This window comes from Rhincodon typus, chromosome 12, assembly GCF_021869965.1.
Source record: "Rhincodon typus isolate 14 chromosome 12, sRhiTyp1.1, whole genome shotgun sequence".
Lineage (NCBI taxonomy): Eukaryota > Metazoa > Chordata > Chondrichthyes > Orectolobiformes > Rhincodontidae > Rhincodon > Rhincodon typus.
Window position 1 is genome coordinate 14,761,619 of NC_063343.1, and position 17,343 is coordinate 14,778,961.

The following is a 17,343-nucleotide window of genomic DNA, read 5'->3' on the forward strand; positions in this document are numbered from 1 at the left end:
AGATAGTTGGAGATCAGTTCGGTGGGGCAGGAGCAGGCGGAGACAATGGGTCGACCAGGGCATTCAGGTTTGTGGATTTTGGGAAGGAGATAGAAGCGGGCAGCGCGAGGTTGGGGAACGATGAGGTTGGAGGCCGTGGGTGGGAGGTCACCTGAGGTGATGAGGTTGTGGATGGTTTGGGAGATGATGGTTTGGTGCTCAGGGGTGGGGTTATGATCAAGGGGGCGGTAGGAGGAGGTGTCGGAGAGTTGGCGTCTGGCCTCGGCGATGTAGAGGTCAGTGCGCCATGCTACAACTGTGCCTCCCTTGTCCGCGGGTTTTATGGTGAGGTTGGGATTGGAGCGGAGGGAGCGGAGGGCTGCACGTTCTGCGGGGGAGAGGTTGGAGTGGGTGAGAGGGGTGGAGAGGTTGAGGCGATTGATGTCTTGACGGCAGTTGGAGATGAAGAGGTCGAGGGAGGGTAGGAGGCCTTGGGGTGGTGTCCAGGAGGATGGGATGTGTTGGAAGCGGAAGAAGGGGTCAGTAGAGGGAGGGTTAGGTTCACGATTAAAGAAGTAAGCGTGGAGGCGGAGGCGGCGGAAAAACTGCTCTATGTCCAAGCGTGAGCGGTATTCGTTGATCTGTGGGTGGAGGGGGACAAAGGTGAGCCCTTTACTGAGGACTGACCGTTCATCCTCAGTAAGGGGTAGGTCTGTGTTTCTTCTTTTTTTACCCAATGTCATTGGTTTTTATCAGGTAGAGTTGGTCAGTAATAAAGACAAAGAGATCCCATACTCACTTTCTGAGCAGTTCCACATTAGCAAATCCTACCTCAGGTAGAAACAATGTGGTGGAGAGGCAAATATGGCTCAGAGTTTGGATGGAGGTCAATATCTGGTGATCTTTCTGAAACAATGTGTGAACATTGGATGGACAAATGCTCAGGATAGAATTTCCTGGCATTCCTCTGCCAGGAATGACAGGAATAGCATTTTTGGAGTGTGAGCATCTGGCCAGATTTCTGAGAGTCTAAGTTGGGCCCTTTCAAAGCCCATCCTACATGCTGAAGTCAGCTTCTACTTTGTTCTGTAGGACCTGAGATTTGGATATTGTGTACAGGTAGGAGAAGGAGTAGATCATTTAGCCAATTGAACTGTTCACCAATTTATTTATAATTGTGGCTGATCTTGGACTTCAACTTCATTTTTGTTTGTTCCCTGTACCCCTCAATTTCCTGAGCGACCAAAACTCTGTACATCCCAGTCTTAAATATATTCTCTTAAAATCAACAATTTCAAAAATTCACAACCCTTTGAGTGAAGTAGCTTCTCCTCATCTTATTCTTAAGGGTTGACCCCTTGCCTGAGACGCTGGCCCAATGTTCTAGATGTCCAGCCAGTGGGAAACAATCTCACACAATGCATCCTGTCAAACCCTTTGAGACTCCTTTATATCACAATGATGTCTTCTAATCTCCTGAGAATATAGCTAAAATTTCCTCAAAGGACAACCTTCTCATCCCATCATCTAATAAACCTTCACGGGACTGCCTCCAATGCAAGTTTATCCTTTTACTAATGTAGAGACCAACACAGCACATAGTATTCTAGAGGGGAAGTGATGGCCTAGTGGTATTGTCACTGAACTATTAATCCAGAGACCCAGAGACCCACCATAGCAGATGGTGGAATTGGAATTCAATAAATATCTGGAATTAATGGTCTAATGATGACTGTGAATCCATTGCCAATTGTTTGGGGAAAAACCCATCTAGTTCACCAATGCCCTTTAGGGAAGGAAACTGTCATCCTTACCTGGTCTGGCCTACATGTGACTCCAGACCCACAGCAATGTTGTTAACTCTGAATTGCCCTCTGGGCAATTAGGGATGGGCAAAAAATGCTGCTTAGCCAGCAATGCCCTCATCCCATGAATGAAGGAAAAATGATGTGATCTCATCAAAACCTTGAACAATTGTGGCAAGCCTTTTTGCTTCCTGTGCTCTGATTTCCTTGCAATAAAAAGCCTACTTGCCCTTTGTCTTCTTAATTGCTTGCTGTACCTGTTTGTTAACTTTGTGTTACCTCTACAAGCACAACATAGCGTCCATTCACACCAATATTTACAAGCTGCTATTAAGAATATTCTGCTTTTCCATTCTTATGACTTAAGTGCAGAAATTCTTCTGCCCATTGTTGCCTGTTGTCCCAAATGGGCCATTGCATTCTCCCATCTTATTGGGCACAGATTGACACCAAGATCTGAGAGTTTGCTTCACAAAGGTGTTTAATTGAAAGAATGCTCGAAAATCTGAAGAGAGTGGAATCAACTCCTACTGATTCTTTTGAATGAAAAATCTGAAGTTTACGTAAAGGGGACAGAAACCTAATTTGCTGCATTTCCTTTCTTATCCCTTGTGAATAGCATCCAGGGAACCAGCATTTTCTCAATGCGGGGGTACTATCTTTAATCCCCTCCTTGGCCTCATGTTTTAAAAGAATGGCCCTTTGTTATGTCGACTGATTCCTCAGTGAATCAATGCATTCAGAAAGTGGAGTGTTTTTGAAGAAAATTTGAATTGACCATATGAGATGGATATGAAATAGCCTTGGCAAATAAGATTAAGGATAATCTAAAGAGATTCTACAAGTACATTAAGAGCAAAACAACAAGTAAAGAGACAGTAGAGCCCTTAAAGATTAAAGAAGTCATCTTTGTATTGAACCTCAGAAGATGGGAGAGATATAAATGAATATTTCACATCAGTTTTTACTGTGGAGAAAGAAATGGAGGCTAGAGAACTCGGAAATAAATACTGATGTTTTGAAAACAGTTCACAATATAGAAGAGGAAGTGCTAGAAGTCCTAGAAAATATAACGGTGGATAAATCTCCAGGATGTAATCTCGTGTGTCCCAAGACTTTGTGTGAAGTTAGGGAGGAAATTGCAGAGTCACTTGCAGAATTACTTGTATCATCTATAAATACAGGTGAAGTTCCAAATGACTGGAGAGTGGTCAATGTTGTGCCTTTGTAGGGAGAAGGGATGTAGGAAGAAGCCTGGGAACAGAAGACCTGTAAGTCTGACTTTGGTGGTGGATAAGTTGTTGGAAATGACTCTGAAAGATAGGATTTATATACATATGGAGAGGCAAGGAATGATTAGGGATAACCTGCATAGTTTCGTACAAGGGAAATCATGTCTCCCAAGCTTGACTGAGTTTTTTGAGGAAGTCACGAAGAAGATTGATGAAACAGAGCAGTAGTGAAAGAATTAAAAAGAAGATATGGTTTACTTGGACTTGATTAAAGCCTTTGACAAGGTTCCACATGCTAGACTAAATTAGTAAAGTTAGATTACATGGGATTCAATGTGAGCTTCCCAATTGAATACAACATTAGCTTAATGGCAGGAGACAAAGACTGATGGTTAGGACTGTTTTAAGCCCAGAGGCCTACGACCAGCAATGTTCCACAGGGATTGGTGCTGGGTCAACTTTTGTTTGGCATTTATATAAATGATTTAGATGAAAACAGGAAAGCATGATTAGCAAGTTTGTGGAAGACACCAAGATTGGTGGTATAGTGGACAGTGAAGAAGGCTATCTAAGATTATGAAGAAATCTTGATCAATTGTGTCAAGGACTAAAGATTTGCAGCTGGCGTTTAATCTGGATAAATGCAGATATTGCATTTTGGCAAAACAAACAAGGCAAGACTTGTATAATTAAAATTAGGGCCTTGGGTTGTGTTGTAGAACAGGGAGATCTAGGGTTCAGGTACATAATTCTTTGAAGTTTGCAGCATATATAGATAGGGTGGTTAAGAAGGCATTTAGCATGCTCGGCTTCATTGCTCAGACCTTTCAGTATAGGAGTTTAGACTTAATGTTGAGTTTGCGCAAGACATTGGTGAGGCTGCTAATGGAGTACTGTGTCCAATTTTGGTTGCCCTGTCATAGGAAGAATATTACAAAGCTAGAGGGGGTTCCGAAGAGATTTACCCAGGATGTTGCCGGGAATGGAGGGTTTGAGTTATAAGGAGAGGCTGGACAGGCTGGGGCTTTCTTCACTGCAGCAATAGAAGATTTGGAGGTGACCTTATAGATGTTTATAAAAGCATGAGGGGTATAATAAGGTGTCTTTTCCCTGTGGTGGGGGATTTCAAGACTAGGGAGCATATTTTTAAAGTGGGATGAGAAAGATTTAAAAAAGATATGAGAGGCAATATTTTACACAGAGAGTGATTCCTCTGTGGAATGATCTTCCAGAGAAAGTGTTGCATGTGGGTGCAGTTACAATTTTTAAAAGACATTACATGATTAAGAAATGTTTGGAGAGATATGGGCCAAGCGCAGGCAGGAAGGACTAGTTTAGTTTAGGATTATGGCCGGCATGGACTGGTTGGACTGAAGGGTCTGTTTCCATGCTGTATGATTCTATAACTCTAAGCCTCTATGACACTGATGAAATCAAGTTGTTTGAGGAAGGACAGACTGCAAGAAAAACAGAGCAGATATAGTCTAAATTGTAATTTTAGCTGTTAATCAAGTTGTATTATACTGTAAATGGCAGATCCCTTAAGAAAATTAACATTCAGGTGGATCTGGACATGCAGGTTCACAGTTCCCTAAAAGTGGCAACACAGATAGCCAAGGTGATTACGAAGGCATATGGCATGTTTGACTTCATCAGCTGAGGCATGGAGCACAAGAGTTGGCAAACCATGTTGCAGCTATATAAAACCCTTGTTAGGCCGCATTTGGAGTATTGTGTGCAGTTTTGGTTACCACGCTACCAGAAGGATGTGGAAGCTTTGGAGAGAGTGCAGAGAAGGTTCACAAGGATGTTACCTGGTCTTGACAGCATTGACTATGAGGAAAGGCTAAAAAGACTAGGATTGTTTTTACTGGAAAGATGACGGGAGACCTGATAGAGGTCTACAAAATTATGAGAGACATAGATAGGGTGGATAGTCAGAGGCTTTTTCCCAGGGTTGAAGTTTCAATTACAAGTAGGCACATGTTCAATGTGAGAAGGGGAATGTTTAAGGGAGATGTGTGAGAGATGTTTTTCATGCAGAGAGTGGTAGGAGCTTGGAATACACTGCCAGAAGAGGTGGTGGAAGCAGGCACATTGGCGACATTTAAGAGGCATCTGGATGGTTACATGAATAGGGAGGGAATAGAGGGATACTGACAGAATAAGGGCAGAAAGTTTGTTTTTTAGATTAGTTAGGGCATGATGATTGGCCCAGGCTTGGAGAGCTGAAGAGCCTGTTCCTCTGCTGTATCTCTGTTTTGTTCTTTTGTTTTTTGCATTTCAACTGCACTACATAAGGAAGGAGAGGAAAATGAACATTATCTGTACAAAAAATTGGAGGATGTTAAGAGGTGAAATAAGACAGTTGCATTCTTAGATTCTTATCACATCTTCAGGTTTTGGTTTTCAGATATCAAGGTAGAGTTTTTAGTCAGACAAATGCAGCAAGCAATTTTCTCACAGCCAGTGATTAATGATATGTTTAACAAACAACCTGAGACAGAGAATGAAAGCTGAAAACTGTGCCAAAAAAACCGTAGAGAAACTAAGCAGAGCACATGAGAGCATGCCTTTCTGCTTGGCTTTAGAAGCGTTTTACATTCAGAAATACTGAACTAGAGAAAGTGCACAATGAAGATTAAAGCTGTGTAACAGAACTGAAACATGGTTGCGAAGAGTAAATTTAGCTAGAAGGAGAAAGATGACTATCTCAAAACAAAAATTTAAGGAGGAAGGAGCTATATTTTCCAAAGTTCAGAAAAATGAGAAGTGTCTTCACTAAAGTGTATAAAACTCTGAGGGATTTTGTCATGAAACGAATAAGACACTGTTTCCCTTGGGGTTATATTTTGTGGGTAAGGGTTGGCCATTCAGAAAAAAAGCTGACCAGAAATTTATTCACTTGGGCTTTTGTAAGTCTTTGGATCTCTCCAACCCCAAGATGCTACACCACTGAATAATGAGACATGATCCAACTTTCAGCACCAGGGAAGTCAAGGGCTGTGGAGAAATGCAAGAATGTTGTGAATGTTTAGCTGATCATCTGAATGAAGGAGCTGACTCGATAAGCAGCATGGCCTTCCCCTGCTCATATTCTCACAATCTAACTCCATGCTGGAGCTTGGCATCTGATCAGGAAAGAAATCAATTTGAGGCGAATGGGAGGGTGTCTTCAGGAACTTTGATTCTTGAAATGAATGACATGGTAGGGATACATATCACAAAAAGACTCTAAAATGGGATGCTTCTATTGGCAAGTATTGGTAGGATAGGAAAAAGAACTGTTACAGAAGTCAGAGATAACACGGTGTAGAGCTGGAGGAACACAGCAGGCCAAGCAGCATCAGAGGAGCAGGAAAGCTGATGTTTCGGGTCGAGATCCTTCTTCAGAAAAAATGTTACAGAAGTCACTGAGGATATGAGGGCAGACGTTTGGAGCTTTACCGATAACTTCCATCATCCTAAGGAGGACCAACAAGGCAAGGAAATACATGATGAATGGTAGGACCAAAGGAAGTATAGAGGATCATAAGGACCTTGATGTGTATGTCCATAGATCCCTGAAGACTGCAGGACAGGTGGTTAAGAAGGCATATCGGATAAATGCCTTTATTAGTCAAAGCAGTGAATACTACAGCAATGAAATTATGAGTCTACTTCAAAACTTGCTGAGGTTCTCCAGCAATTTCTGTTTTTGTTTCAGATTTCCAGCATTCACAATTCTTTGGTTTATTTTAGATTATGATGGAGCTAAATGCAATGCTGGTTCAGCTACAGCTGGAGTAGTGTGCAGTTCTGATCATCACATTATAGAAAGGATATGATTGCACTGGAAGGTGCAGAGGAGATTCAACAGGATTAGTGTATGAGCTGAAGTGATTCAAGTGAAGGGGGAGGGCAAAATACGTCAGTATTAGGCAGGAGCTAGGGAGTGTTAATTGGGAGGAGCTGTTATCAGGCAAGTCCATATTTGACATGTGGGAGTTGTTTAAAGACCTGCTGATGAGAGTTCAGAACTGATAATTAACAGTAAGGAGGAAGGACAAGGATGTCAAGGTAAGGACCCTTGGATAACAAGGGAGGTTGGGAATGTAGTAAAAAGGAGAAAAGAGGCATGTGTAAAGTTTAGGAAGGTATAATATATGAGGAATATAAAGAAAGCAGGAAAGAACTCAAGCAGGGAATTAGAAGAGCAAGAAAGGGCCATGAAATGATTTTGGCAGACATTTAAAGAGAGATGGTTAAAGGCATTCAAGAGGACAACTAGAGATAAGGTAGGACCATCCAAGGATAAAGGAGGGAACTTGTGCTTAGGGGCAGAGGCTGTGGGCATGATCCTCAGTGAGAACTTTGGGTGGTATTCACCCAGGAGAAAGATTTGGGGGGGTAATGAGATTTTTGTGGAGCATGCTAAAATGCTAGGGCACTTTGAGATCAAGAAAGATGTGGTGCTGGGTCTCTTGAAGAGCTTTATGGTGGATAAGTCCCCAGGGCCTGATGGTATCTACCCCAGAGAGAGGCAAGAGAGAAGTTTGCTAGGAACTTGACCAAGATCTTTGTATCCTTGCTAGCTACTGGAGAGGTCCCAGAGGACTGGTGAGTAGCAAATGTTGTTCCTCTATTCAAGAAGGGAAATAGGGATAATCCAGGAAACTATAGACCGGTCAGTTTCACATTGGTGGTTGGGAAAGTATTGGAGAGCATTCTTAGGGATAGGATTTACACACATTTGGAAAAGCATTTCTTAATTAGGGACAGTCAACATGGCTTTATGCAGGGCAGGTCATGTCTTACTAACTTTATTGAATATTTCAAGGAGGTGACAAAGGTGATCGATGAGGGTAGAGCAGTGGACGTTGTCTATATGGATTTTAGTAGAGCTTTCAACAAGGTCCCTCATGGTTCTAGGCTCATCGACAAGATTAAGATGCATGGGATCCACAATGACTTGGCCACATGGATTCAGACTTGGCTTGCCCATAGAAAATAGAGGGTAGTGATGTTTTTCAGGCTGGAGGTCTGTGATCAGTGCTGTTCGGTAAGGATCCATACTGGGACCACTGCTGTTTGTGATATGATGTGGAGGTGCCGGTGTTAGACTGGAGTGGACAAAGTCAAAAGTCACACAACACCAGCTATAGTCCAACAGGTTTATTTGAAATCACAAGCTTTCGAGTTGCAGCAAGAGAGGAGAGCACACAGACACGGAGTTTTTAGGCAAAGAGGTCAAGGGCTGAGAGATCAAAAGATCATACAACTGGTGTGAGTGGAGTGTCTGATAATATGTCTCTCCAGGTGACCAAGAATGTTAGACAGTGAGTAAAGTGTTAACAGTTGAATAACCAGCGAAAAAATGACCCAGAATCCGATTAAATGAGGCAGAGATAATTACAAAAAATTAAAAATAAGATAGTGCTGGAGACAAACCAGATGTTTGGAATAAGATAATAGGTATAAGAGTTGCATACCGAGGGTCTGACCAAAGTAATAAGTAACTCAAAACTGTACAAACTAATGAAGGTAGAGAGATCATAACACAGCATGGCGTGGTGGTTCAGTGGTTAGCACTGATGGCTCACAGAACCAGGGACCTGAGTTCGATTCCACCCTTGGGCGACTGTCTGTGTGGAGTTTGCACATTCTCCCTGTGTCTGCATGGGTTTCCTCCCACAGTCCAAAGATGTGCAGGCTAGGTGGATTGGCCACGCTAAATTGCCCATAGTGTTCAGGGATGTGTAGCTTAGGTGGGTTATAGGGGAATGGGTGGGATGTTCCAAGCGTCAGTGTGGACTTGTTAGGCTGAAGGGCCTGTTTCCACAGTGTAGGGATTCTATAAAATCTATTTAGAAATTTATCAGGGTGATAGTGTCATAACAGGACAGTTAAGCAAGATTTTACAGATGTAGAACAGTGTGTTGGGAGTCACATGTAGTATGACATGAACCCAAGGTCACTGTTGAGGCCGTTTTCATGGGTACGGAACTTGGCTATCAGTTTCTGCTCAGCGATTCTGCGTTGTTGTGTATCTTGAAGTCCGCCTACCCGAAGATCGGAGGCTAAATACCCTTGACTGCTGACATGTTCCCTGAATGGGAGGGAATATTCCTGTCTGGCAATTGTTGAACGGTGTCCATTCATCCGTTGTTGTAGCATCTGCATGGTCTTGCCAATGTACCATGTATCGGGGTACCCTTGCCTGCAGCGTATGAGATAGACAACAATGGCCGAGTCACATGAGTATCTGTCATGTACGTGGTGGATGGAGGTCCCACGTGTGATGGTAGGATCCATGTCAATGATCTGACATGTCTTGCAGAGGTTGCCACGACAGGGTTTGTGGTGTTGTGATTGATGTTGTCCTGAAGGCTGGATACTTTGCTGCGAACAATGGTCTGTTTAAGGTTTGGCGGTTGTTTGAAGGCGAGAAGTGAATGTGTAGGGAGGATCTTGGCGAGATGTGCATCGTCATCAATGACATGTTGAAAGCTGCGAAGAATATGGCTTAGTTTCTCTGCTCTGGGGAGGTACTGGATGACGAAGGGTACTCTACGGGACGTATCCCGTGTCTGTCTTCTAAGGAGGTCATTACGGTTTATCGCTTTGGCACGTTGGAACTGGCAATCGATGAGTTGAGCATCATATCCTGTTCTTATGAGGGCATCCTTCAAAACCTTTACGCATCCATCGCATTCCTCCTCATCTGAGCAGATCCTGTGTATGTGCAGGGCTTTTCTGTAGGGAATGGCTTCTTTAATATGTTTATGGTGGAAGCTGGAGAAGTGCAGCATCATGAGGTTATCCATGGGCTTGCGGTAGAGTGAGGTACTGAGGTGTCCATCCTTGACAGAGATGATTGTGTCCGAGAATGAGACTGATTCTGAAGAGTAGTAAATTGTAAGTCTGATAGTGAGATGAAACTTGTTGATATCACTATGTAGTTGTTTCAGTGATTCCTTGCCATGAGTTGACACTTTCTCACTGTCTAACACTCTTGATCACCTGCAGAGACTTATTATCTGACACTCCACTCACACTAGTCTGTGATCTTTTGATCTCTCTGCCCATAAACTCTGTGTCTGTGTGCTCTTCTCTCTCACTGCACCAGATGAAGGGGCTGCACTCTGAAAGTTTGTGATGTGTATATATATATATAACTTACTTGGATGAAAATGTAGGTGGGTGGCTTAATAAGTTTGCAGATGATACAAAGATCAGTGGAGTTGTGGATAGTGTATGTGGTTTGTCAAAGGATACAGCGGGATATAGATCAGTTGCAGATATGGATGGAAAAATGGCAGATGGAGTATAATCTGGGTAAGTTTGAGGTGCTGCACTTACGTGGATCAAATATTGAGGAGAAGTATACAGTTAGTGGCAGGACTCTGAACAGCATTGATGTACAGTAGGATCTTGGGATTCAAGTCCATAGCTCCATGAAAATGGCCATGCATGTGGATAAGGGGGCAAAGAAGGCATTTGGCATGCTTGCCTTTATTGATTGGGGAATTGAGTACAAGAATCAGGATGTCATAATGAGCTTTATAAGACTTTTGTCAGGCCACACTTGGAGAATTGCATTCAAATCTGGTTGCCACATTACAGGAGGGATGTGGAGGCTTTGGAAAGGGTGCATAGATAGGGTTGACAGTCAGAATCTTTTTCCCAGAGCTTAAGTGTCTAATACGAGGGGGCATGCATGCATTTAAGGTGAGAGGAGGAAAGTTCAAAGGCAATGTGAGGGGTAAGTTTTTTACTCAGAGAGTGGTAGGAGTCTGGAACGCACTGCCAGGGGTAGTGGTGGAGACAGATATGTTAGGGCCATTTAAGGACATTTTCAGATAAGTACATGAAAATGCAACAAATGGAGGGATATGGACCAAGAGCAGGCAGAAGAGATTAGTTTAATTTGATGTCATGCTTGGCACACATTGTGGGCTGAAGGGCCCATTCCTGTACTGTAGTGTTCTATGTTCTATGTTCTAAATAAAATGAAGCATTGCATTTACATAGAGCCTTCTAAAAATTCAGGACATTACAGTGCACACTATAAACCAATGAAGCACATTGGAATTGGAATTACTGCTTTAATGTAAAAATACACACACTAACAGCAGCCAGGAAGCGGGTGATAAATTCAATACTAAAAAGGTAAATTGCGTGCAAATAAGGGAATATAAAGTAAATTAAATGGGAGGATGAGTCAATCAGACAAAGTGGAACACAATTCAATTGGTAGGATAAGGATATCCAGAGAAAACATGTTTGTAAGCAAGATGGATCAATCAGGTCATTTAAATGGAAATTGGAATTTAAAAAACAGAGGAGAGTATACTGAGAGGGAAGGAGGAGGTGGAAAAATTATGGAGGAGTAACTCACTTTTAGAAAAGCAGTGTTATTGCAAATGGGAAGAGAGCTCGAGAGGTGAGAATAACTAAGGTTACAGAACTTAATAATGCTCTCGGTTCTATAAATACTAATGACAAGGCTTGAATATTGAAAAATAATGAAGGAGGCAAACACAATAAAGTCATCAAATCTATAAATGATTTTCTTTTAAACAAGACAAGTCTTTTTTCAAAAGGGCAGCACAATGGCTCAGCGGTTAGCACTGATGTCTCACAACACCAGGGATGTGTAGGTTAGGTGGGTTAGACATGGGAAAATGCACGGGTAGGGGAATGGGTCTGGGTGGGATGCTCTTCGGAGGGGCGGTGTGGACTTGTTGGGTCAAATGGCCTGTTTCCATACTGTAGGGATTCTATGATTCTAAGACAATATCCAAACCTACTGAAAAATGTAAATTCTTAGAAATATACTGAATATTTGAATACGAATCCTAGAGGAATGGTTTTCAACAAAGCTTTAGTATACTAGAGGGATGGTCAACTACGGGGAGTTAGTGTATCAGGGAAATGGTCTTCGATGGGAAGTTAATGTACTAGAGGAGCTAGTGCATTAGCGGAATGGACTTAAATGGGAAGGTAGTGCACTAGAGGAAAAGTCTTCAGTAAGGAGTTAGTGTCATAGAAGGACAGTCTCAAATGGGGAGTTAGTGTACCAGAGGGATGGTCTTCAATAAGGAGTTAGTGTACTAGACAAATATTTTCAATGATGAGTTAGTGTGCCAGAGGAATAATCTTCACTGAAGAGTTAGTGTACTAGAGGAATGCTGTTCAATGGGAGTTTGTGTACTAGAGGGATGGTCTTCAATGGGGAGTTTATGTACTAGTGGGATGGTCTTCAATGGAGAGTTAACATAGGAGAGAAAAGGTCTCCAGGAGAATTAGTGTTCTAGAGGGCTTGTCTTTGATGGAGATTTGGTGTAATAGATGGTTCAGTCACGGTACTTAACATTTAAACAGATGAGTTGGTTGGGAATATGACTAAATCCAGTTTCTTTATTTATATTTGTGCTGTATGAGGCAGCAATCTGTGAATATTCCAACTTCCAGTCATCATGGAGATCCCCTGCTGGTTGTTACCTGTGATCTTGCCTCGGAAAAGGGACTGGACTGACTTGAAGAGTTTTGATAGGTTATCCAGATCAATTATATGATCAATGAACAGCAGTTCAATGGTCAATGTCACTTATAATTTGTCAGAGGCTGTCAAAACAGAAAGTTTCCACTTTCAGGCTGATGGTCAGCCAAGTGTGTAAGGGCTCCATTCTGAGAAGCTGCTACTGTCACAGACTTCAGGTAGGTTGGAGTCAGGAAAAAGGTGTGGGAGTCATTAGATTCAGCTAAGTGTTGCAGTTAGTGCTCAGAAAGCCCTGGGAAATATCTGGAGTGGTTGGGGGTCAGTACAAACATGGGAAATGTTGTTGGTTTAATGCAGCTGAGAAAGCAAGCCCGTAAGCAGAATTTGCTTTGTGAACTGAGAGATGTTGGAGCTCAGAAAAGCTCTTGTCTTAGTGACAGCTTTATGGTATTCATAAATGATGTAGATGAGAATATGGGGGATGATAAGTAAATTGATGGATGACACAAATACTGACCTGGTAGTTGACGTGAGGAGGAAGATTTTAGGTTACAGCAGGACATAAACGAATTGGTCAGATGGGCAGATCAATGGCAAATTTAAATTAACCCTGATAAATGTGAAGTGATGCACTTTGGAAGAAGGAACGAGACAAGGGAGTACTTAATGAATGGCAGGACACTAGGAAGCTCAGAAGAGCAGATGGATCTTGGAGGGGCTTGTACACAGATCCCTGAAGGTGGCAGGACAGGTTACAAGGGTAGTTAACAGAACGTTTATCAGTTTATCAACCATGGCATAGAATCTGGAATGCATTACCTAGGAATGGTAGCTGAGGCAGGAAATATCATGGCCTTTAAAAAGTACTTGGATGAGCACTTGAATTGTCATAACATTCAAGATTATGGGTCTAGTTCAGGAAAATGGGATTAGTGTAGATAATAGTATATTTTGGTGGTACAGGCATGATGAGCTGAAAGGCCTCTTTTGTATTACATGATTCTATCATTCTATGATTTTGTGAAAGTAGCAGTCTGTGAAGAACTTTGAATTGTGCACATGAATAGGGGCTGAAGTACAATCTCAAGAAGGAAGAGGAGTGATTTTCCAGGACATGAGCATTCATTGAGGCAGACCATGGTGATTCAATTTGTAAAGGAGTTCCAGATCTGGATTTTTGAGAATGAAGATTCAGAATCCCTTGGAAAGGAGACAAAATTTTAATGAGATTTGGTGACCCAATGTGTCACCAGTGCCTTGGGGAGGTTGCTGAGAAATTCCTGGGATCTATCCTGATTATATTTGTTTTTGTGTGGGGTATTTGACCAGGGTTTATCAATTTCCCATATTTACCTCATGTTAATTCTAGATATCAGATTATCTAAGTTGTGTATATATTCTAGATCATACTACAGTTCAAAGATTGTATTGTAAAATACATATTGCTTGTTCAAAATTGTGACTTCAATCTCTCTGTAAGTACCTGGGATTTCATATTTTGTCTAAACAAAAGTGCTCTAAACTTTTCTAGGGATCTGTCAGGGATTGTAACTGGGTTGACATGGGAATGTTGCGAACTCAGAGGAGAGTTTTGTTTAAATAGAGCAACTGTACCAACTAAAGCTTTAGGAAAGTAGGGAGTTGTGCATTGATAGGACAGCTGAAGTATAGGAGGCTAGAGCAAAAACAAAGTTGCTGGAAAAGCTCAGCAGGTCTGAGGTCAGAACCTCAGTTCTGAGGGATGTTCACCGGACCCGAAACGTTAACTCTGTTTTCTCCTTCACAGATGCTGCCAGACCTGCTGAGCTTTGCCAGCAACTTTGTTTTTGTTCCTGATTTACAGCATCCGCAGTTCTTTTGGGTTTTATAGGAGGCTAGAGATTTGATTGGTTAAGTTGAGCCCTACATGAGTAAGCTTACATTGGATTTTTATAATTGTCCTGATCACAATTTATTCACATCAGATCTTCTCAAATTGGGTGTTACCATTCTCTGTGAGGCCCCTTCCGTGGGACCCCTTCCATGTGACCCCTTCCATGTGACCCTCTCTGTGTGACCCTCTCTGTGTTTCCCCCAGTGTGTGACCCTCACTGTGTGTCCCTCTGTGTTTGTCCCTCAGTGTTTGTATGACCCTCACTGTGTCCCTTGGTGACTGTCTCTGTGTTATCCTCACTGTGCGTCACTTCACTATCTGTTCCTCTCTGTGTGCCGTTCACTATCTGCACCTCACTGTGTGATCCTTACTGTGTGAAACTCTCTGTGTAATCCTCACTCTGTGTGTTCCCCCTCTATGTAACTCTCTTTATGTTCACCTCTCAGTGTGTCTCTGTCTGAGTATGGTGGAGATAGGTTCACTTGTGTAGTTAGGGTCTGGAATGTACTATCTGAGAGTGTGGTGCAGGCAGGTTCACTCGAGTGGTTTGGGTCTGGAATGTACTGTCTGAGAGTGTGGTGGAGGCAGGTTTAGCTGTGTAGTTAGGGTCTGATGTGTGTACTTCTCCAAGATGCCTTGTTCCACATTTTGTGTGTGTGTGTGAGAGACAAAGAGAGAGAAATGCCATCTTCCACTGAGGCAGCCAGCCCACATCTCCCATCTGAGGTGTTCCCTCAGAACATTCTCAATGTCTATACACTGCATTCCATCAGACAAACTGTCAAACTGTATCTTATGTTAAGTTTGTGATGTTATTTTCTTTGTGCTTTTTTACTTTGTTGTGAAGATTTCTTCTTTTCCAATTACACACAAACTTGCAATAAGCATTGGAGAAAGATAAACAACAATGACTAGCCCAAGCTTCTGCCATTGTCATTGGAGATGAAAATAAATTGAAGCATCTCCCCTTACCAACACACCTCCAACTGAATTCCCACCTACACCAAAACCCCAGCTCTGTGAACATAGCAGTCTTCCCTCCACTCTTTGCAAATATTGTTTATTTAGATAGACACTGCAGCCAAGTTATAACATTAATCACCTTCCATCCACAGTAATTAATAACTTCAGTTTACAATTGATTGGCTGTAATCTGCCACTGACTAACAGTTTCTGTCAATGAATCATAGAATCCCTACAGTGTGGAAACAGGCCCGTCAGCCCAAGAAATCCACACTGACCCTCAGAGCATCCCACCCAAACCTAGCCCCCTGTAACCCACCAAATCTACACATTCCTGAACACTACAGGCAATTTAGCATGGCCAATCCACCTAGCCTGCACATCTTTGGACTGTGGGAGGAAACCAGAGCACCCAGAGGAAAGCCATGCAGACACAGGGAGAATGTGCAAACTCCACGCAAACAGTCACCTAAGGGTAGAATTGAACCTGGGTCCCTAGCACTGTGAGGCAGCAGTGCTAACCACTGAGCCACCGTGCCATCCTAGTGAGATCCTAACGACTTTGCCATTTCTATTAAAGTTTATAAAGCTGTAAGTTTAATTATGAAACTAAGAGATGAATTTTCCCAGTTGGGCCATGAGCCCCACATCTACTTCAATCCCTCCGGAACCTTGGCAGGCATTGTTCCATGTCAACACATGAACAAGGAGCAGGAAGAGGCCATTCCAGCGCCCCTGAGTTTTCTCTACCATTCTTTAAGATCATGGCTAAACTGATTGCAATCTCAAATCCACATTCAAACATGTTCCTGATCATCCCTTGCTTAGCAAGTTTCTATCTATCTCTGTCTTTAAAAATATTCAAGGACTCTGTTTCCACTACCTTTTCATGGCAAGAGTTTCAATGACTCAACACCCTCTGAAAGAAAGGAATTGCCTCATCTCTGTTTGAAATGGGTGTCCTTGATTTTTAAACAGTTGATGCCTAGATTATCCTATTACATTCTCTCCACATCTACCCTATCAAGACCCTTCAGAATCTTATATGTTCAAACAAATCGCCTGTTATTCCTATAAACTCCAGAAGACATAAATGTACGTTATCCACCCTTGCGTCATAAGACAACCTTCTCATTCCAGGTATTAGTGCAGTAAACGTTCTCTGAAACACTTCCAATTTGTTGAGACCATTGGCATTTTTATTTTACTTTTCTCAACTTTGGTTTGGAACTGTGGTTTGCAGTTGAGAATTGAACATTGGGCTTTGAACAGCAGACTGTTTTCATAAAAAGGAGAGAAACTGATGTTTGCAGTTGGGAATTAGCGTGGAAAGATAAAGCAGGTCTGGGTGGGATGCTCTTTGGGGGGGGAGTTGTATGGACCCAATGGGCTGAATGGCCTGCTTCCACACTGTAGAATATTCTATGATTCTATCAACTTATTGGAGGTGCTTAGTAAAGAAGCCTGATCTATTAAATAAAATTAGGAAAAGTCCCCAGTTTGTATGAACCAGTGATTTCGGAATTCAAGCAAGATACAGTCCTATCTGCCTGTAATATGACAAATCAGATTTACAAATATTCATTGCTGAGATGGTTATCAAGCTAGCAACTTATCAGAGAATTTCCACAGTGCGGAAAGAGGCCATTCAGCCCATGGACCCTCTGAAGAGCACCCCACGCCGACCCCAAAACCCCTCATTTACCGTGGCTAACCCACCTTGCCTGAATATCCCTGGACAATTTACCATGGCCAATTCATCTAACCTGCACATAGAACATAGAACATAGAACATAGAGCATAGAACATCGCAGCACAGTACAGGCCCTTCGGCCCACAATGTTGTGCCGACCTATTATCCATCTAAGATCAATCTACCCTGCATACCCTAAATTTTACTATCCTCCATGTACCTATCCAAAAGTCGCTTAAAAGTCTCTAAAGTATCTGACTCCACTACCGCTGCCAGCAGCGCATTCCACTCTCTGTGTAAAGAACCTACTTCTG